General features: G+C 48.8%; 9 non-coding genes across 9 annotated transcripts; all 9 read left to right on the top strand.

The window, feature by feature from the left end:
• The first annotated feature begins 2,926 nt into the window (after positions 1-2,926).
• Positions 2,927-2,999, top strand: TRNAV-CAC (transfer RNA valine (anticodon CAC)). Its single transcript has one exon. It is a non-coding gene; the product is annotated as a tRNA-Val (tRNA).
• A 307-nt stretch (positions 3,000-3,306) lies between these two features.
• On the top strand, positions 3,307-3,418 carry TRNAL-CAA (transfer RNA leucine (anticodon CAA)). Its single transcript has 2 exons — positions 3,307-3,344; positions 3,373-3,418. It is a non-coding gene; the product is annotated as a tRNA-Leu (tRNA).
• Positions 3,419-6,039: 2,621 nt separating this feature from the next.
• TRNAP-AGG (transfer RNA proline (anticodon AGG)) lies at positions 6,040-6,111 on the top strand. The gene has a single exon. It is a non-coding gene; the product is annotated as a tRNA-Pro (tRNA).
• A 388-nt stretch (positions 6,112-6,499) lies between these two features.
• On the top strand, positions 6,500-6,572 carry TRNAV-CAC (transfer RNA valine (anticodon CAC)). The gene has a single exon. It is a non-coding gene; the product is annotated as a tRNA-Val (tRNA).
• A 3,502-nt stretch (positions 6,573-10,074) lies between these two features.
• TRNAV-CAC (transfer RNA valine (anticodon CAC)) lies at positions 10,075-10,147 on the top strand. Its single transcript has one exon. It is a non-coding gene; the product is annotated as a tRNA-Val (tRNA).
• Positions 10,148-10,454: 307 nt separating this feature from the next.
• Positions 10,455-10,566, top strand: TRNAL-CAA (transfer RNA leucine (anticodon CAA)). Its single transcript has 2 exons — positions 10,455-10,492; positions 10,521-10,566. It is a non-coding gene; the product is annotated as a tRNA-Leu (tRNA).
• A 2,621-nt stretch (positions 10,567-13,187) lies between these two features.
• TRNAP-AGG (transfer RNA proline (anticodon AGG)) lies at positions 13,188-13,259 on the top strand. Its single transcript has one exon. It is a non-coding gene; the product is annotated as a tRNA-Pro (tRNA).
• Positions 13,260-13,647: 388 nt separating this feature from the next.
• TRNAV-CAC (transfer RNA valine (anticodon CAC)) lies at positions 13,648-13,720 on the top strand. The gene has a single exon. It is a non-coding gene; the product is annotated as a tRNA-Val (tRNA).
• Positions 13,721-17,232: 3,512 nt separating this feature from the next.
• TRNAV-CAC (transfer RNA valine (anticodon CAC)) lies at positions 17,233-17,305 on the top strand. The gene has a single exon. It is a non-coding gene; the product is annotated as a tRNA-Val (tRNA).
• Positions 17,306-20,145: the final 2,840 nt, after the last annotated feature.

The raw sequence follows: 20,145 nt of genomic DNA, 5'->3' as shown, positions 1-20,145 counted from the left end.
GGCACACCTTCTGTTAGAGCTGCACTTTATGACAGTAACTACCATGCTGGTTTCTACTTAAGCAGTTGATTCTATCGTTTGAAGTGAGGCTCTCCTGCCACCTTTTGGGCAAAGAAGACACTGCCCCTGCAACAACACAGGCAGACAAGCTCAAACTAGGTTTCTTGGTTAGGTGGGCGGAGCATATTGGCAATGGTGCCTCCTCGTGACTTGCAATTTACATGAAGAAGACAGAGAGGCAGCTGGGAGTAGGCAGTACCCATGAACCCCTGAACACTGTCTTGCGACTAGCACACAATTCTGAAATGAGGCGGGGGAAAGGAGGTGATTTCCCCATCAAGGGCCATTCCGGGAAATCAGCCACCCTGCGTCTCCCAGGTGAGTGTTTCAGGCCTATGAGCCACTAATATAAATCTCGCCTGATCGAGCGCTGATCGAGCAAGTGTGCTTGAATGCAAGAGGCATGCTCCTCTGGCTCAAGAGATAGCAGGCCCTTCAGTGCTTTTGGTTGGGAAGTCTAAGGTGCAAGGGTCCATGACTTGCAGCGGGTTACAACTACCAGAAAGGGTCTGCTTTTCACATCAGTGCCCTAGTTCAGCTCACTGGCACAGGGCATTTTGACTACCTCTTGCCTTGCTAGAGACAAACAAAAAATCCTTGACAGAAAACATCAATTGCTATGGCACGCTTAGAGAGAGAGAGCCTCCAAATGGCCCTGCTTTTCGGAAAGACGCTTCAGAAGATGTTTCAAATGACTATGCAGCGGCAGTCTAGTTGGTATAGGGGTATGATTCTCGCTTCGGGTGTGAGAGGACCTCGGTTCAAATCCCAGACAAACCCCTACCTTCATAGGTTCAGTCTGTGTTTTAAACAGGAGTACTTCTGCTTTTCACTCTTGTAAGATGTCATGTTGCAATGCAATACATGCTTTATACTGGCGTCGAGACGGTTCAGCATCATGAAGGTATGCGAGATTTCTTTGCAACTGCTTTTCTGTGCTGGAGCAGCAGTGCTCGTAGGAACATTAAATGCACAGTGCTTCTCCATGGTAATTTCGGGTCCAGTTCTGAAATCACCTCTTGGAATGAAAGTGATCCCAGTTCCTTTCTTCCAAGGGAAGAGATCGTGTTCCGGAAGGCTCAGCTTTGAGCGTCATGAACATTGGCCCTCATCCTTGCATCCCAGTCCAATGCATAGCCACATAAAGCAAGCAGGTGTGTCTGTTTCCATAGTGTGGTGGTTCCAGTACAATGCATAGCCACATGAAGCAAGCCGGCAAGTGTGTCTGTTTGTCTAGTGTAGTGGTTATCATGCGCACCTCACATGCGAAAGGTCCCTGGTTCGAGTCGCTGGGCTTTTTCACAGTATTTGCATTTCCTGCCTCACCTGACAGGCAAGCTGAGATAAAAGAGACTGTGTCTATCCCTCACCATCGTGAGGTACTACGCTCCTGGGGCATCTGTCACAGCTCACCAAGAGGAGTTGCGCCAGCTTACGGCAGTCAGTTGCTCACTGTTTGACCTTTGCAATGAAGCCTGAGCCTACAGCATTCAAACCAGCCAAGGAAGGAAGGTACGAGAGCGAAAATAGCTTTCCTGCCCTCACCAAGAACACACACCTTGAGCAAATAAAGTGCCAGACTTACAAGGCCCTATCGCCACCGGAGCATCACTTTTAGTGACGCCCCGGTGGCACTATGCACTGCGCGGTATTTACAAGATGGCGTTCAGCCACTTTTTGTGGCTTAACACCACCTTGTAAATACGGCCCCTTAGCACGCAGCGCGTTCCCTGGAAGGGGCGTGCAATGGGTGTTGTTGGGAGTGTGCCACAGCAACACCATAGCATTTTGATGCTGCTCCAGATTTAGGAGTTGGCGTAAATCTGCGTCAGCGCCAAAATCCAACGCCATCCCAGGGGTGTCGTTAGAGTGGCACACTGAGGAGAAATGTTTTCATTTCTCCTTGTTTTTGCTCTTTCTATGTGTGATGCATTCTGCAGCACACATAGAAGTAAGAGCAAATCACCATTGAAGATTTTTTTTTTGGGCAGGCAGGTGTCCCTTCCTGCACAAAAACAATTTCCCCCTCAACGCAGTCATCCTTGTACCATGGTGCAAGAACGGCTGCGTTGGCGCTCAGCAGCTAATTTAGAGCTGGCGCAGGGGGAAGCACAGGGGTGCGCTGTATTCTACTAAATTCGGCGCTTCCCTGCATTTTGAAAATGACGGCGCGTGGGGCTTGCAAATTTGGCACAGCGTCGCGCTTAGTCATTTTCTTGTAAATCTGGGCCAAAATGTCTAAAGGATAGAGGCTTTTTATGTCATGTTCGATGAAGACCATGCAAATGACTCTAGTCGTACTGCAGAAGAGAGCACCATGTGCAGTTTCTTGCTTTGGGATGTAGTCTCCCACTCTCTGTCACCAACCCTCCGAGCAGGGTCGGAGCCGTTGCTTTTCTGTGCCCAGGCTCGTTGGTCTAGGGGTATGATTCTCGCTTAGGGTGCGAAAAGTCCTGGGTTCAAATCCCGGACGAGCCCATTTTAGCGGAAAACAATCAAATCCTGCTCAAAATACACAACCCCTCAACATTTCTCATTCCACTCGAAGCATTGTTGCGCAAAACATATATTTTGCCTCAGGCGAAAAATGGATTACAATGCCTTGGCTTCCTTCCTGCTTGCTCTCAGTGCGCCCTGTGTGATGATTTCACAGGCTCTCCTTCCTGGCATTTAGGCATCAGATATTTGTCTGTCTCTGCCCGCAGCTGTGGGATTTTTCAGGACGTCTGAGTGTATGCATGCTGGCTGACACCGCGGCAATTTTCACACTTACCCCTCGCATTCCGAGCAACTGCTGATAAAGTATAGAGGAAATCGTGCAAACATATGAGGGGAACTGTGCTCCTTCAGTCAAACTAGCAAGCTTGTTTCTGTAGTGTAGTGGTTATCACGTTCACCTCACACGCGAAAGGTCCCCGGTTCGAGACCGGGCAGAAACACTTGGCAGCAGCAGCTTTTGTGTTTGCTCCCTAAAACCTCAGTCTCTCTCAATGCACACTTAGACAGAAATGACCTTTAAAAACTTGTGACCTGTGTAAAACGTGCTTTACTATTGCAGGACGCTAAAAAGTTATCTGCATCCCTCGGTGGTCGTGCATGTGCATTGTTTCTTGTTCTGTTTTTTTTTTTTTTTCTTGGCCATGTTATATTGTGGGGCCTTTAAAGCTGTGACTTTGATAGGAACATTGCAAGCGGCAAAATCAACAAGTGCAGACTGAAGAGTCCGACCTGCACACTGTTTTGGCTGTCAGGATGGCCGAGTGGTCTAAGGCGCCAGACTCAAGAGAGCTTGATCTTCAGTGAAGCTGAGCCTTCTGGTCTCTTCATGGAGGCGTGGGTTCAAATCCCACTTCTGACATGTGTATTTTCTTCCCTTAAATCTTGCTCTGCTTGCAGAGCCAGCTCCTCACACCACTATCTTTGGAAGCTGCTGTGGCATGTGAGGAGAAATCCACCAACCCATCAGCTGGGCCCTCAATCAAAATTCTGTGTATTACTGGAAGGGGCGTCTCAGGCACACCTTCTATTAGAGCTGCACTTTTAGACAGTAACTACCATGCTGGTTTCTACTTAAGCAGTTGATTCTATCGTTTGAAGTGAGGCTCTCCCGCCACCTTTTGGGCAAAGAAGACACTGCCCCTGCAACAACACAGGCAGACAAGCTCAAACTAGGTTTCTTGGTTAGGTGGGCGGAGCATATTGGCAATGGTGCCTCCTCGTGACTTGCAATTTACATGAAGAAGACAGAGAGGCAGCTGGGAGTAGGCAGTACCCATGAACCCCTGAACACTGTCTTGCGACTAGCACACAATTCTGAAATGAGGCGGGGGAAAGGAGGTGATTTCCCCATCAAGGGCCATTCCGGGAAATCAGCCACCCTGCGTCTCCCAGGTGAGTGTTTCAGGCCTATGAGCCACTAATATAAATCTCGCCTGATCGAGCGCTGATCGAGCAAGTGTGCTTGAATCCAAGAGGCATGCTCCTCTGGCTCAAGAGCTAGCAGGCCCTTCAGTGCTTCTGGTTGGGAAGTCTAAGGTGCAAGGGTCCATGACTTGCAGTGGGTTACAACTACCAGAAAGGGTCTGCTTTTCACATCAGTGCCCTAGTTCAGCTCACTGGCACAGGGCATTTTGACTACCTCTTGCCTTGCTAGAGACAAACAAAAAATCCTTGACAGAAAACATCAATTGCTATGGCACGCTTAGAGAGAGAGAGCCTCCAAATGGCCCTGCTTTTCGGAAAGACGCTTCAGAAGATGTTTCAAATGACTATGCAGCGGCAGTCTAGTTGGTATAGGGGTATGATTCTCGCTTCGGGTGTGAGAGGACCTCGGTTCAAATCCCAGACAAACCCCTACCTTTATAGGCTCAGTCTGTGTTTTAAACAGGAGTATTTATGCTTTTCACTCTTGTAAGATGTCATGTTGCAATGCAATACATGCTTTATACTGGCGTCGAGACGGTTCAGCATCATGAAGGTATGCGAGATTTCTTTGCAACTGCTTTTCTGTGCTGGAGCAGAAGTGCTCGTAGGAACATTAAATGCACAGTGCTTCTCCATGGTAATTTCGGGTCCAGTTTTGAAATCACCTCTTGGAATGAAAGTGATCCCAGTTCCTTTCTTCCAAGGGAAGAGATCGTGTTCCGGAAGGCTCAGCTTTGAGCGTCATGAACAATGGCCCTCATCCTTGCATCCCAGTCCAATGCATAGCCACATAAAGCAAGCAGGTGTGTCTGTTTCCATAGTGTGGTGGTTCCAGTACAATGCATAGCCACATGAAGCAAACCGGCAAGTGTGTCTGTTTGTGTAGTGTAGTGGTTATCATGCGCACCTCACATGCGAAAGGTCCCTGGTTCGAGTCGCTGGGCTTTTTCACACTATTTGCATTTCCTGCCTCACCTGACAGGCAAGCTGAGATAAAAGAGACTGTGTCTATCCCTCACCATCGTGAGGTACTACGCTCCTGGGGCATCTGTCACAGCTCACCAAGAGGAGTTGCGCCAGCTTACGGCAGTCAGTTGCTCACTGTTTGACCTTTGCAATGAAGCCTGAGCCTACAGCATTCAAACCAGCCAAGGAAGGAAGGTACGAGAGCGAAAATAGCTTTCCTGCCCTCACCAAGAACACACACCTTGAGCAAATAAAGTGCAAGACTTACAAGGCCCTATCGCCACCGGAGCATCACTTTTAGTGACGCCCCGGTGGCACTATGCACTGCGCGGTATTTACAAGATGGCGTTCAGCCACTTTTTGTGGCTTAACACCACCTTGTAAATACGGCCCCTTAGCACGCAGCGCGTTCCCTGGAAGGGGCGGGCAATGGGTGTTGTTGGGAGTGTGCCACAGCAACACCATAGCATTTTGATGCTGCTCCAGATTTAGGAGTTGGCGTAAATCTGCGTCAGCGCCAAAATCCAACGCCATCCCAGGGGTGTCGTTAGAGTGGCACACTGAGGAGAAATGTTTTCATTTCTCCTTGTTTTTGCTCTTTCTATGTGTGATGCATTCTGCAGCACACATAGAAGTAAGAGCAAATCACCATTGAAGATTTTTTTTTTGGGCAGGAAGGTGTCCCTTCCTGCACAAAAACAATTTCCCCCTCAACGCAGTCATCCTTGTACCATGGTGCAAGAACGGCTGCGTTGGCGCTCAGCAGCTAATTTAGAGCTGGCGCAGGGGGAAGCACAGGGGTGCGCTGTATTCTACTAAATACAGCGCTTCCCTGCATTTTGAAAATGACGGCGCGTGGGGCTTGCAAATTTGGCACAGCGTCGCGCTTAGTCATTTTCTTGTAAATCTGGGCCAAAATGTCTAAAGGATAGAGGCTTTTTATGTCATGTTCGATGAAGACCATGCAAATGACTCTAGTCGTACTGCAGAAGAGAGCACCATGTGCAGTTTCTTGCTTTGGGATGTAGTCTCCCACTCTCTGTCACCAACCCTCCGAGCAGGGTCGGAGCCGTTGCGTTTCTGTGCCCAGGCTCGTTGGTCTAAGGGTATGATTCTCGCTTAGGGTGCGAGAGGTCCCGGGTTCAAATCCCGGACGAGCCCATTTTAGCGGAAAACAATCAAATCCTGCTCAAAATACACAACCCCTCAACATTTCTCATTCCACTCGAAGCATTGTTGCGCAAAACATATTTTTTGCCTCAGGCGAAAAATGGATTACAATGCCTTGGCTTCCTTCCTGCTTGCTCTCAGTGCGCCCTGTGTGATGATTTCACAGGCTCTCCTTCCTGGCATTTAGGCATCAGATATTTGTCTGTCTCGGCCCGCAGCTGTGGGATTTTTCAGGACGTCTGAGTGTATGCATGCTGGCTGACACCGCTGCAATTTTCACACTTACCCCTCGCATTCCGAGCAACTGCTGATAAAGTATAGAGGAAATCGTGCAAACATATGAGGGGAACTGTGCTCCTTCAGTCAAACCAGCAAGCTTGTTTCTGTAGTGTAGTGGTTATCACGTTCGCCTCACACGCGAAAGGTCCCCGGTTCGAGACCGGGCAGAAACACTTGGCAGCAGCAGCAGCTTTTGTGTTTGCTCCCTAAAACCTCAGTCTCTCTCAATGCACACTTAGACAGAAATGACCTTTAAAAACTTGTGACCTGTGTAAAACGTGCTTTACTATTGCAGGACGCTAAAAAGTTATCTGCATCCCTCGGTGGTCGTGCATGTGCATTGTTTCTTGTTCTGTTTTTTTTTTTTTTCTTGGCCATGTTATATTGTGGGGCCTTTAAAGCTGTGACTTTGATAGGAACATTGCAAGCGGCAAAATCAACAAGTGCAGACTGAAGAGTCCGACCTGCACACTGTTTTGGCTGTCAGGATGGCCGAGTGGTCTAAGGCGCCCGACTCAAGAGAGCTTGATCTTCAGTGAAGCTGAGCCTTCTGGTCTCTTCATGGAGGCGTGGGTTCAAATCCCACTTCTGACAGGTGTATTTTCTTCCCTTAAATCTTGCTCTGCTTGCAGAGCCAGCTCCTCACACCACTATCTTTGGAAGCTGCTGTGGCATGTGAGGAGAAATCCACCAACCCATCGGCTGGGCCCTCAATCAAAATTCTGTGTATTACTGGAAGGGGCGTCTCAGGCACACCTTCTGTTAGAGCTGCACTTTATGACAGTAACTACCATGCTGGTTTCTACTTAAGCAGTTGATTCTATCGTTTGAAGTGAGGCTCTCCTGCCACCTTTTGGGCAAAGAAGACACTGCCCCTGCAACAACACAGGCAGACAAGCTCAAACTAGGTTTCTTGGTTAGGTGGGCGGAGCATATTGGCAATGGTGCCTCCTCGTGACTTGCAATTTACATGAAGAAGACAGAGAGGCAGCTGGGAGTAGGCAGTACCCATGAACCCCTGAACACTGTCTTGCGACTAGCACACAATTCTGAAATGAGGCGGGGGAAAGGAGGTGATTTCCCCATCAAGGGCCATTCCGGGAAATCAGCCACCCTGCGTCTCCCAGGTGAGTGTTTCAGGCCTATGAGCCACTAATATAAATCTCGCCTGATCGAGCGCTGATCGAGCAAGTGTGCTTGAATGCAAGAGGCATGCTCCTCTGGCTCAAGAGATAGCAGGCCCTTCAGTGCTTTTGGTTGGGAAGTCTAAGGTGCAAGGGTCCATGACTTGCAGCGGGTTACAACTACCAGAAAGGGTCTGCTTTTCACATCAGTGCCCTAGTTCAGCTCACTGGCACAGGGCATTTTGACTACCTCTTGCCTTGCTAGAGACAAACAAAAAATCCTTGACAGAAAACATCTATTGCTATGGCACGCTTAGAGAGAGAGAGCCTCCAAATGGCCCTGCTTTTCGGAAAGACGCTTCAGAAGATGTTTCAAATGACTATGCAGCGGCAGTCTAGTTGGTATAGGGGTATGATTCTCGCTTCGGGTGTGAGAGGACCTCGGTTCAAATCCCAGACAAACCCCTACCTTCATAGGTTCAGTCTGTGTTTTAAACAGGAGTACTTCTGCTTTTCACTCTTGTAAGATGTCATGTTGCAATGCAATACATGCTTTATACTGGCGTCGAGACGGTTCAGCATCATGAAGGTATGCGAGATTTCTTTGCAACTGCTTTTCTGTGCTGGAGCAGCAGTGCTCGTAGGAACATTAAATGCACAGTGCTTCTCCATGGTAATTTCGGGTCCAGTTCTGAAATCACCTCTTGGAATGAAAGTGATCCCAGTTCCTTTCTTCCAAGGGAAGAGATCGTGTTCCGGAAGGCTCAGCTTTGAGCGTCATGAACATTGGCCCTCATCCTTGCATCCCAGTCCAATGCATAGCCACATAAAGCAAGCAGGTGTGTCTGTTTCCATAGTGTGGTGGTTCCAGTACAATGCATAGCCACATGAAGCAAGCCGGCAAGTGTGTCTGTTTGTCTAGTGTAGTGGTTATCATGCGCACCTCACATGCGAAAGGTCCCTGGTTCGAGTCGCTGGGCTTTTTCACAGTATTTGCATTTCCTGCCTCACCTGACAGGCAAGCTGAGATAAAAGAGACTGTGTCTATCCCTCACCATCGTGAGGTACTACGCTCCTGGGGCATCTGTCACAGCTCACCAAGAGGAGTTGCGCCAGCTTACGGCAGTCAGTTGCTCACTGTTTGACCTTTGCAATGAAGCCTGAGCCTACAGCATTCAAACCAGCCAAGGAAGGAAGGTACGAGAGCGAAAATAGCTTTCCTGCCCTCACCAAGAACACACACCTTGAGCAAATAAAGTGCCAGACTTACAAGGCCCTATCGCCACCGGAGCATCACTTTTAGTGACGCCCCGGTGGCACTATGCACTGCGCGGTATTTACAAGATGGCGTTCAGCCACTTTTTGTGGCTTAACACCACCTTGTAAATACGGCCCCTTAGCACGCAGCGCGTTCCCTGGAAGGGGCGTGCAATGGGTGTTGTTGGGAGTGTGCCACAGCAACACCATAGCATTTTGATGCTGCTCCAGATTTAGGAGTTGGCGTAAATCTGCGTCAGCGCCAAAATCCAACGCCATCCCAGGGGTGTCGTTAGAGTGGCACACTGAGGAGAAATGTTTTCATTTCTCCTTGTTTTTGCTCTTTCTATGTGTGATGCATTCTGCAGCACACATAGAAGTAAGAGCAAATCACCATTGAAGATTTTTTTTTTGGGCAGGCAGGTGTCCCTTCCTGCACAAAAACAATTTCCCCCTCAACGCAGTCATCCTTGTACCATGGTGCAAGAACGGCTGCGTTGGCGCTCAGCAGCTAATTTAGAGCTGGCGCAGGGGGAAGCACAGGGGTGCGCTGTATTCTACTAAATACGGCGCTTCCCTGCATTTTGAAAATGACGGCGCGTGGGGCTTGCAAATTTGGCACAGCGTCGCGCTTAGTCATTTTCTTGTAAATCTGGGCCAAAATGTCTAAAGGATAGAGGCTTTTTATGTCATGTTCGATGAAGACCATGCAAATGACTCTAGTCGTACTGCAGAAGAGAGCACCATGTGCAGTTTCTTGCTTTGGGATGTAGTCTCCCACTCTCTGTCACCAACCCTCCGAGCAGGGTCGGAGCCATTGCTTTTCTGTGCCCAGGCTCGTTGGTCTAGGGGTATGATTCTCGCTTAGGGTGCGAAAAGTCCTGGGTTCAAATCCCGGACGAGCCCATTTTAGCGGAAAACAATCAAATCCTGCTCAAAATACACAACCCCTCAACATTTCTCATTCCACTCGAAGCATTGTTGCGCAAAACATATATTTTGCCTCAGGCGAAAAATGGATTACAATGCCTTGGCTTCCTTCCTGCTTGCTCTCAGTGCGCCCTGTGTGATGATTTCACAGGCTCTCCTTCCTGGCATTTAGGCATCAGATATTTGTCTGTCTCTGCCCGCAGCTGTGGGATTTTTCAGGACGTCTGAGTGTATGCATGCTGGCTGACACCGCTGCAATTTTCACACTTACCCCTCGCATTCCGAGCAACTGCTGATAAAGTATAGAGGAAATCGTGCAAACATATGAGGGGAACTGTGCTCCTTCAGTCAAACTAGCAAGCTTGTTTCTGTAGTGTAGTGGTTATCACGTTCACCTCACACGCGAAAGGTCCCCGGTTCGAGACCGGGCAGAAACACTTGGCAGCAGCAGCTTTTGTGTTTGCTCCCTAAAACCTCAGTCTCTCTCAATGCACACTTAGACAGAAATGACCTTTAAAAACTTGTGACCTGTGTAAAACGTGCTTTACTATTGCAGGACGCTAAAAAGTTATCTGCATCCCTCGGTGGTCGTGCATGTGCATTGTTTCTTGTTCTGTTTTTTTTTTTTTTTCTTGGCCATGTTATATTGTGGGGCCTTTAAAGCTGTGACTTTGATAGGAACATTGCAAGCGGCAAAATCAACAAGTGCAGACTGAAGAGTCCGACCTGCACACTGTTTTGGCTGTCAGGATGGCCGAGTGGTCTAAGGCGCCAGACTCAAGAGAGCTTGATCTTCAGTGAAGCTGAGCCTTCTGGTCTCTTCATGGAGGCGTGGGTTCAAATCCCACTTCTGACATGTGTATTTTCTTCCCTTAAATCTTGCTCTGCTTGCAGAGCCAGCTCCTCACACCACTATCTTTGGAAGCTGCTGTGGCATGTGAGGAGAAATCCACCAACCCATCAGCTGGGCCCTCAATCAAAATTCTGTGTATTACTGGAAGGGGCGTCTCAGGCACACCTTCTATTAGAGCTGCACTTTTAGACAGTAACTACCATGCTGGTTTCTACTTAAGCAGTTGATTCTATCGTTTGAAGTGAGGCTCTCCCGCCACCTTTTGGGCAAAGAAGACACTGCCCCTGCAACAACACAAGCAGACAAGCTCAAACTAGGTTTCTTGGTTAGGTGGGCGGAGCATATTGGCAATGGTGCCTCCTCGTGACTTGCAATTTACATGAAGAAGACAGAGAGGCAGCTGGGAGTAGGCAGTACCCATGAACCCCTGAACACTGTCTTGCGACTAGCACACAATTCTGAAATGAGGCGGGGGAAAGGAGGTGATTTCCCCATCAAGGGCCATTCCGGGAAATCAGCCACCCTGCGTCTCCCAGGTGAGTGTTTCAGGCCTATGAGCCACTAATATAAATCTCGCCTGATCGAGCGCTGATCGAGCAAGTGTGCTTGAATCCAAGAGGCATGCTCCTCTGGCTCAAGAGCTAGCAGGCCCTTCAGTGCTTCTGGTTGGGAAGTCTAAGGTGCAAGGGTCCATGACTTGCAGCGGGTTACAACTACCAGAAAGGGTCTGCTTTTCACATCAGTGCCCTAGTTCAGCTCACTGGCACAGGGCATTTTGACTACCTCTTGCCTTGCTAGAGACAAACAAAAAATCCTTGACAGAAAACATCAATTGCTATGGCACGCTTAGAGAGAGAGAGCCTCCAAATGGCCCTGCTTTTCGGAAAGACGCTTCAGAAGATGTTTCAAATGACTATGCAGCGGCAGTCTAGTTGGTATAGGGGTATGATTCTCGCTTCGGGTGTGAGAGGACCTCGGTTCAAATCCCAGACAAACCCCTACCTTTATAGGTTCAGTCTGTGTTTTAAACAGGAGTACTTCTGCTTTTCACTCTTGTAAGATGTCATGTTGCAATGCAATACATGCTTTATACTGGCGTCGAGACGGTTCAGCATCATGAAGGTATGCGAGATTTCTTTGCAACTGCTTTTCTGTGCTGGAGCAGCAGTGCTCATAGGAACATTAAATGCACAGTGCTTCTCCATGGTAATTTCGGGTCCAGTTCTGAAATCACCTCTTGGAATGAAAGTGATCCCAGTTCCTTTCTTCCAAGGGAAGAGATCGTGTTCCGGAAGGCTCAGCTTTGAGCGTCATGAACATTGGCCCTCATCCTTGCATCCCAGTCCAATGCATAGCCACATAAAGCAAGCAGGTGTGTCTGTTTCCATAGTGTGGTGGTTCCAGTACAATGCATAGCCACAAGAAGCAAGCCGGCAAGTGTGTCTGTTTGTGTAGTGTAGTGGTTATCATGCGCACCTCACATGCGAAAGGTCCCTGGTTCAAGTCGCTGGGCTTTTTCACAGTATTTGCATTTCCTGCCTCACCTGACAGGCAAGCTGAGATAAAAGAGACTGTGTCTATCCCTCACCATCGTGAGGTACTACGCTCCTGGGGCATCTGTCACAGCTCACCAAGAGGAGTTGCGCCAGCTTACGGCAGTCAGTTGCTCACTGTTTGACCTTTGCAATGAAGCCTGAGCCTACAGCATTCAAGCCAGCCAAGGAAGGAAGGTACAAGAGCGAAAATAGCTTTCCTGCCCTCACCAAGAACACACACCTTGAGCAAATAAAGTGCCAGACTTACAAGGCCCTATCGCCACCGGAGCATCACTTTTAGTGACGCCCCGGTGGCACTATGCACTGCGCAGTATTTACAAGATGGCGTTCAGCCACTTTTTGTGGCTTAACACCACCTTGTAAATACGGCCCCTTAGCACGCAGCGCGTTCCCTGGAAGGGGCGTGCAATGGGTGTTGTTGGGAGTGTGCCACAGCAACACCATAGCATTTTGATGCTGCTCCAGATTTAGGAGTTGGCGTAAATCTGCGTCAGCACCAAAATCCAACGCCATCCCAGGGGTGTCGTTAGAGTGGCGCACTGAGGAGAAATGTTTTCATTTCTCCTTGTTTTTGCTCTTTCTATGTGTGATGCATTCTGCAGCACACATAGAAGTAAGAGCAAATCACCATTGAAGATTTTTTTTTTGGGCAGGAAGGTGTCCCTTCCTGCACAAAAACAATTTCCCCCTCAACGCAGTCATCCTTGTACCATGGTGCAAGAACGGCTGCGTTGGCGCTCAGCAGCTAATTTAGAGCTGGCGCAGGGGGAAGCACAGGGGTGCGCTGTATTCTACTAAATACGGCGCTTCCCTGCATTTTGAAAATGACGGCGCGTGGGGCTTGCAAATTTGGCACAGCGTCGCGCTTAGTCATTTTCTTGTAAATCTGGGCCAAAATGTCTAAAGGATAGAGGCTTTTTATGTCATGTTCGATGAAGACCATGCAAATGACTCTAGTCGTACTGCAGAAGAGAGCACCATGTGCAGTTTCTTGCTTTGGGATGTAGTCTCCCACTCTCTGTCACCAACCCTCCGAGCAGGGTCGGAGCCGTTGCATTTCTGTGCCCAGGCTCGTTGGTCTAGGGGTATGATACTCGCTTAGGGTGCGAGAGGTCCTGGGTTCAAATCCCGGACGAGCCCATTTTAGCAGAAAACAATCAAATCCTGCTCAAAATACACAACCCCTCAACATTTCTCATTCCACTCGAAGCATTGTTGCGCAAAACCTATTTTTTGCCTCAGGCGAAAAATGGATTACAATGCCTTGGCTTCCTTCCTGCTTGCTCTCAGTGCGCCCTGTGTGATGATTTCACAGGCTCTCCTTCCTGGCATTTAGGCATCAGATATTTGTCTGTCTCTGCCCGCAGCTGTGGGATTTTTCAGGACGTCTGAGTGTATGCATGCTGGCTGACACCGCTGCAATTTTCACACTTACCCCTCGCATTCAGAGCAACTGCTGATAAAGTATAGAGGAAATCGTGCAAACATATGAGGGGAACTGTGCTCCTTCAGTCAAACCAGCAAGCTTGTTTCTGTAGTGTAGTGGTTATCACGTTCACCTCACACGCGAAAGGTCCCTGGTTCGAGACCGGGCAGAAACACTTCGCAGCAGCAGAAGCTTTTGTGTTTGCTCCCTAAAACCTCAGTCTCTCTCAATGCACACTTATACAGAAATGACCTTTAAAAACTTGTGACCTGTGTAAAACGTGCTTTACTATTGCAGGATGCTAAAAAGTTATCTGCATCCCTCGGTGGTCGTGCATGTGCATTGTTTCTTGTTCTGTTTTTTTTTTTTTTCTTGGCCATGTTATATTGTGGGGCCTTTAAAGCTGTGACTTTGATAGGAACATTGCAAGCGGCAAAATCAACAAATGCAGACTGAAGAGTCCGACCTGCACACTGTTTTGGCTGTCAGGATGGCCGAGTGGTCTAAGGCGCCAGACTCAAGAGAGCTTGATCTTCAGTGAAGCTGAGCCTTCTGGTCTCTTCATGGAGGTGTGGGTTCAAATCCCACTTCTGACAGGTGTATTTTCTTCCCTTAAATCTTGCTCTGCTTGCAGAGCCAGCTCCTCACACCACTATCTTTGGAAGCTGCTGTGGCATGTGAGGAGAAATCCACCAACCCATCGGCTGGGCCCTCAATCAAAATTCTGTGTATTACTGGAAGGGGCGTCTCAGGCACACCTTCTGTTAGAGCTGCACTTTATGACAGTAACTACCATGCTGGTTTCTACTTAAGCAGTTGATTCTATCGTTTGAAGTGAGGCTCTCCTGCCACCTTTTGGGCAAAGAAGACACTGCCCCTGCAACAACACAGGCAGACAAGCTCAAACTAGGTTTCTTGGTTAGGTGGGCGGAGCATATTGGCAATGGTGCCTCCTCGTGACTTGCAATTTACATGAAGAAGACAGAGACGCAGCTGGGAGTAGGCAGTACCCATGAACCCCTGAACACTGTCTTGCGACTAGCACACAATTCTGAAATGAGGCGGGGGAAAGGAGGTGATTTCCCCATCAAGGGCCATTCCGGGAAATCAGCCACCCTGCGTCTCCCAGGTGAGTGTTTCAGGCCTATGAGCCACTAATATAAATCTCGCCTGATCAAGCCTGATCGAGCGCTGATCGAGCAAGTGTGCTTGAATCCAAGAGGCATGCTCCTCTGGCTCAAGAGCTAGCAGGCCCTTCAGTGCTTCTGGTTGGGAAGTCTAAGGTGCAAGGGTCCATGACTTGCAGCGGGTTACAACTACCAGAAAGGGTCTGCTTTTCACATCAGTGCCCTAGTTCAGCTCACTGGCACAGGGCATTTTGACTACCTCTTGCCTTGCTAGAGACAAACAAAAAATCCTTGACAGAAAACATCAATTGCTATGGCACGCTTAGAGAGAGAGAGCCTCCAAATGGCCCTGCTTTTCGGAAAGACGCTTCAGAAGATGTTTCAAATGACTATGCAGCGGCAGTCTAGTTGGTATAGGGGTATGATTCTCGCTTCGGGTGTGAGAGGACCTCGGTTCAAATCCCAGACAAACCCCTACCTTTATAGGCTCAGTCTGTGTTTTAAACAGGAGTATTTATGCTTTTCACTCTTGTAAGATGTCATGTTGCAATGCAATACATGCTTTATACTGGCGTCGAGACGGTTCAGCATCATGAAGGTATGCGAGATTTCTTTGCAACTGCTTTTCTGTGCTGGAGCAGAAGTGCTCGTAGGAACATTAAATGCACAGTGCTTCTCCATGGTAATTTCGGGTCCAGTTTTGAAATCACCTCTTGGAATGAAAGTGATCCCAGTTCCTTTCTTCCAAGGGAAGAGATCGTGTTCCGGAAGGCTCAGCTTTGAGCGTCATGAACAATGGCCCTCATCCTTGCATCCCAGTCCAATGCATAGCCACATAAAGCAAGCAGGTGTGTCTGTTTCCATAGTGTGGTGGTTCCAGTACAATGCATAGCCACATGAAGCAAGCCGGCAAGTGTGTCTGTTTGTGTAGTGTAGTGGTTATCATGCGCACCTCACATGCGAAAGGTCCCTGGTTCGAGTCGCTGGGCTTTTTCACACTATTTGCATTTCCTGCCTCACCTGACAGGCAAGCTGAAATAAAAGAGACTGTGTCTATCCCTCACCATCGTGAGGTACTACGCTCCTGGGGCATCTGTCACAGCTCACCAAGAGGAGTTGCGCCAGCTTACGGCAGTCAGTTGCTCACTGTTTGACCTTTGCAATGAAGCCTGAGCCTACAGCATTCAAACCAGCCAAGGAAGGAAGGTACGAGAGCGAAAATAGCTTTCCTGCCCTCACCAAGAACACACACCTTGAGCAAATAAAGTGCCAGACTTACAAGGCCCTATCGCCACCGGAGCATCACTTTTAGTGACGCCCCGGTGGCACTATGCACTGCGCGGTATTTACAAGATGGCGTTCAGCCACTTTTTGTGGCTTAACACCACCTTGTAAATACGGCCCCTTAGCACGCAGCGCGTTCCCTGGAAGGGGCGTGCAATGGGTGTTGTTGGGAGTGTGCCACAGCAACACCATAGCATTTTGATGCTGCTCCAGATTTAGGAGTTGGCGTAAATCTGCGTCAGCGCCAAAATCCAACGCCATCCCAGGGGTGTCGTTAGAGTGGCACACTGAGGAGAAATGTTTTCATTTCTCCTTGTTTTTGCTCTTTCTATGTGTGATGCATTCTGCAGCACACATAGAAGTAAGAGCAAATCACCATTGAAGATTTTTTTTTTGGGCAGGAAGGTGTCCCTTCCTGCACAAAAACAATTTCCCCCTCAACGCAGTCATCCTTGTACCATGGTGCAAGAACGGCTGCGTTGGCGCTCAGCAGCTAATTTAGAGCTGGCGCAGGGGGAAGCACAGGGGTGCGCTGTATTCTACTAAATACAACGCTTCCCTGCATTTTGAAAATGACGGCGCGTGGGGCTTGCAAATTTGGCACAGCGTCGCGCTTAGTCATTTTCTTGTAAATCTGGGCCAAAATGTCTAAAGGATAGAGGCTTTTTATGTCATGTTCGATGAAGACCATGCAAATGACTCTAGTCGTACTGCAGAAGAGAGCACCATGTGCAGTTTCTTGCTTTGGGATGTAGTCTCCCACTCTCTGTCACCAACCCTCCGAGCAGGGTCGGAGCCGTTGCGTTTCTCTGCCCAGGCTCGTTGGTCTAGGGGTATGATTCTCGCTTAGGGTGCGAGAGGTCCCGGATTCAAATCCCGGACGAGCCCATTTTAGCGGAAAACAATCAAATCCTGCTCAAAATACACAACCCCTCAACATTTCTCATTCCACTCGAAGCATTGTTGCGCAAAACATATTTTTTGCCTCAGGCGAAAAATGGATTACAATGCCTTGGCTTCCTTCCTGCTTGCTCTCAGTGCGCCCTGTGTGATGATTTCACAGGCTCTCCTTCCTGGCATTTAGGCATCAGATATTTGTCTGTCTCTGCCCGCAGCTGTGGGATTTTTCAGGACGTCTGAGTGTATGCATGCTGGCTGACACCGCTGCAATTTTCACACTTACCCCTCGCATTCCGAGCAACTGCTGATAAAGTATAGAGGAAATCGTGCAAACATATGAGGGGAACTGTGCTCCTTCAGTCAAACCAGCACGCTTGTTTCTGTAGTGTAGTGGTTATCACGTTTGCCTCACACGCGAAAGGTCCCCGGTTCGAGACCGGGCAGAAACACTTGGCAGCAGCAGCAGCTTTTGTGTTTGCTCCCTAAAACCTCAGTCTCTCTCAATGCACACTTAGACAGAAATGACCTTTAAAAACTTGTGACCTGTGTAAAACGTGCTTTACTATTGCAGGACGCTAAAAAGTTATCTGCATCCCTCGGTGGTCGTGCATGTGCATTGTTTCTAGTTCTGTTTTTTTTTTTTTCTTGGCCATGTTATATTGTGGGGCCTTTAAAGCTGTGACTTTGATAGGAACATTGCAAGCGGCAAAATCAACAAGTGCAGACTGAAGAGTCCGACCTGCACACTGTTTGGCTGTCAGGATGGCCGAGTGGTCTAAGGCGCCAGACTCAAGAGAGCTTGATCTTCAGTGAAGCTGAGCCTTCTGGTCTCTTCATGGAAGCGTGGGTTCAAATCCCACTTCTAACAGGTGTATTTTCTTCCCTTAAATCTTGCTCTGCTTCCAGAGCCAGCTCCTCACACCACTATCTTTGGAAGCTGCTGTGGCATGTGAGGAGAAATCCACCAACCCATCGGCTGGGCCCTCAATCAAAATTCTGTGTATTACTGGAAGGGGCGTCTCAGGCACACCTTCTGTTAGAGCTGCACTTTATGACAGTAACTACCATGCTGGTTTCTACTTAAGCAGTTGATTCTATCGTTTGAAGTGAGGCTCTCCTGCCACCTTTTGGGCAAAGAAGACACTGCCCCTGCAACAACACAGGCAGACAAGCTCAAACTAGGTTTCTTGGTTAGGTGGGCGGAGCATATTGGCAATGGTGCCTCCTCGTGACTTGCAATTTACATGAAGAAGACAGAGAGGCAGCTGGGAGTAGGCAGTACCCATGAACCCCTGAACACTGTCTTGCGACTAGCACACAATTCTGAAATGAGGCGGGGGAAAGGAGGTGATTTCCCCATCAAGGGCCATTCCGGGAAATCAGCCACCCTGCGTCTCCCAGGTGAGTGTTTCAGGCCTATGAGCCACTAATATCGATCTCGCCTGATCGAGCACTGATCGAGCAAGTGTGCTTGAATCCAAGAGGCATGCTCCTCTGGCTCAAGAGCTAGCAGGCCCTTCAGTGCTTCTGGTTGGGAAGTCTAAGGTGCAAGGGTCCATGACTTGCAGCGGGTTACAACTACCAGAAAGGGTCTGCTTTTCACATCAGTGCCCTAGTTCAGCTCACTGGCACAGGGCATTTTGACTACCTCTTGCCTTGCTAGAGACAAACAAAAAATCCTTGACAGAAAACATCAATTGCTATGGCACGCTTAGAGAGAGAGAGCCTCCAAATGGCCCTGCTTTTCGGAAAGACGCTTCAGAAGATGTTTCAAATGACTATGCAGCGGCAGTCTAGTTGGTATAGGGGTATGATTCTCGCTTCGGGTGTGAGAGGACCTCGGTTCAAATCCCAGACAAACCCCTACCTTTATAGGTTCAGTCTGTTTTAAACAGGAGTATTTATGCTTTTCACTTTTGTAAGATGTCATGTTGCAATTCAATACATGCTTTATACTGGCGTCGAGACGGTTCAGCATCATGAAGGTATGCGAGATTTCTTTGCAACTGCTTTTCTGTGCTGGAGCAGCAGTGCTCGTAGGAACATTAAATGCACAGTGCTTCTCCATGGTAATTTCGGGTCCAGTTCTGAAATCACCTCTTGGAATGAAAGTGATCCCAGTTCCTTTCTTCCAAGGGAAGAGATCGTGTTCCGGAAGGCTCAGCTTTGAGCGTCATGAACATTGGCCCTCATCCTTGCATCCCAGTCCAATGCATAGCCACATAAAGCAAGCAGGTGTGTCTGTTTCCATAGTGTGGTGGTTCCAGTACAATGCATAGCCACATGAAGCAAGCCGGCAAGTGTGTCTGTTTGTCTAGTGTAGTGGTTATCATGCGCACCTCACATGCGAAAGGTCCCTGGTTCGAGTCGCTGGGCTTTTTCACAGTATTTGCATTTCCTGCCTCACCTGACAGGCAAGCTGAGATAAAAGAGACTGTGTCTATCCCTCACCATCGTGAGGTACTACGCTCCTGGGGCATCTGTCACAGCTCACCAAGAGGAGTTGCGCCAGCTTACGGCAGTCAGTTGCTCACTGTTTGACCTTTGCAATGAAGCCTGAGCCTACAGCATTCAAACCAGCCAAGGAAGGAAGGTACGAGAGCGAAAATAGCTTTCCTGCCCTCACCAAGAACACACACCTTGAGCAAATAAAGTGCCAGACTTACAAGGCCCTATCGCCACCGGAGCATCACTTTTAGTGACGCCCCGGTGGCACTATGCACTGCGCGGTATTTACAAGATGGCGTTCAGCCACTTTTTGTGGCTTAACACCACCTTGTAAATACGGCCCCTTAGCACGCAGCGCGTTCCCTGGAAGGGGCGTGCAATGGGTGTTGTTGGGAGTGTGCCACAGCAACACCATAGCATTTTGATGCTGCTCCAGATTTAGGAGTTGGCGTAAATCTGCGTCAGCGCCAAAATCCAACGCCATCCCAGGGGTGTCGTTAGAGTGGCACACTGAGGAGAAATGTTTTCATTTCTCCTTGTTTTTGCTCTTTCTATGTGTGATGCATTCTGCAGCACACATAGAAGTAAGAGCAAATCACCATTGAAGATTTTTTTTTTGGGCAGGCAGGTGTCCCTTCCTGCACAAAAACAATTTCCCCCTCAACGCAGTCATCCTTGTACCATGGTGCAAGAACGGCTGCGTTGGCGCTCAGCAGCTAATTTAGAGCTGGCGCAGGGGGAAGCACAGGGGTGCGCTGTATTCTACTAAATACGGCGCTTCCCTGCATTTTGAAAATGACGGCGCGTGGGGCTTGCAAATTTGGCACAGCGTCGCGCTTAG

Source organism: Pleurodeles waltl, chromosome 10 (assembly GCF_031143425.1).
Source record: "Pleurodeles waltl isolate 20211129_DDA chromosome 10, aPleWal1.hap1.20221129, whole genome shotgun sequence".
Taxonomy (NCBI): Eukaryota; Metazoa; Chordata; class Amphibia; order Caudata; family Salamandridae; genus Pleurodeles; species Pleurodeles waltl.
The sequence above is the reverse complement of the archived record's forward strand: the minus strand, read 5'-3'. Positions and strand labels throughout refer to the sequence as shown.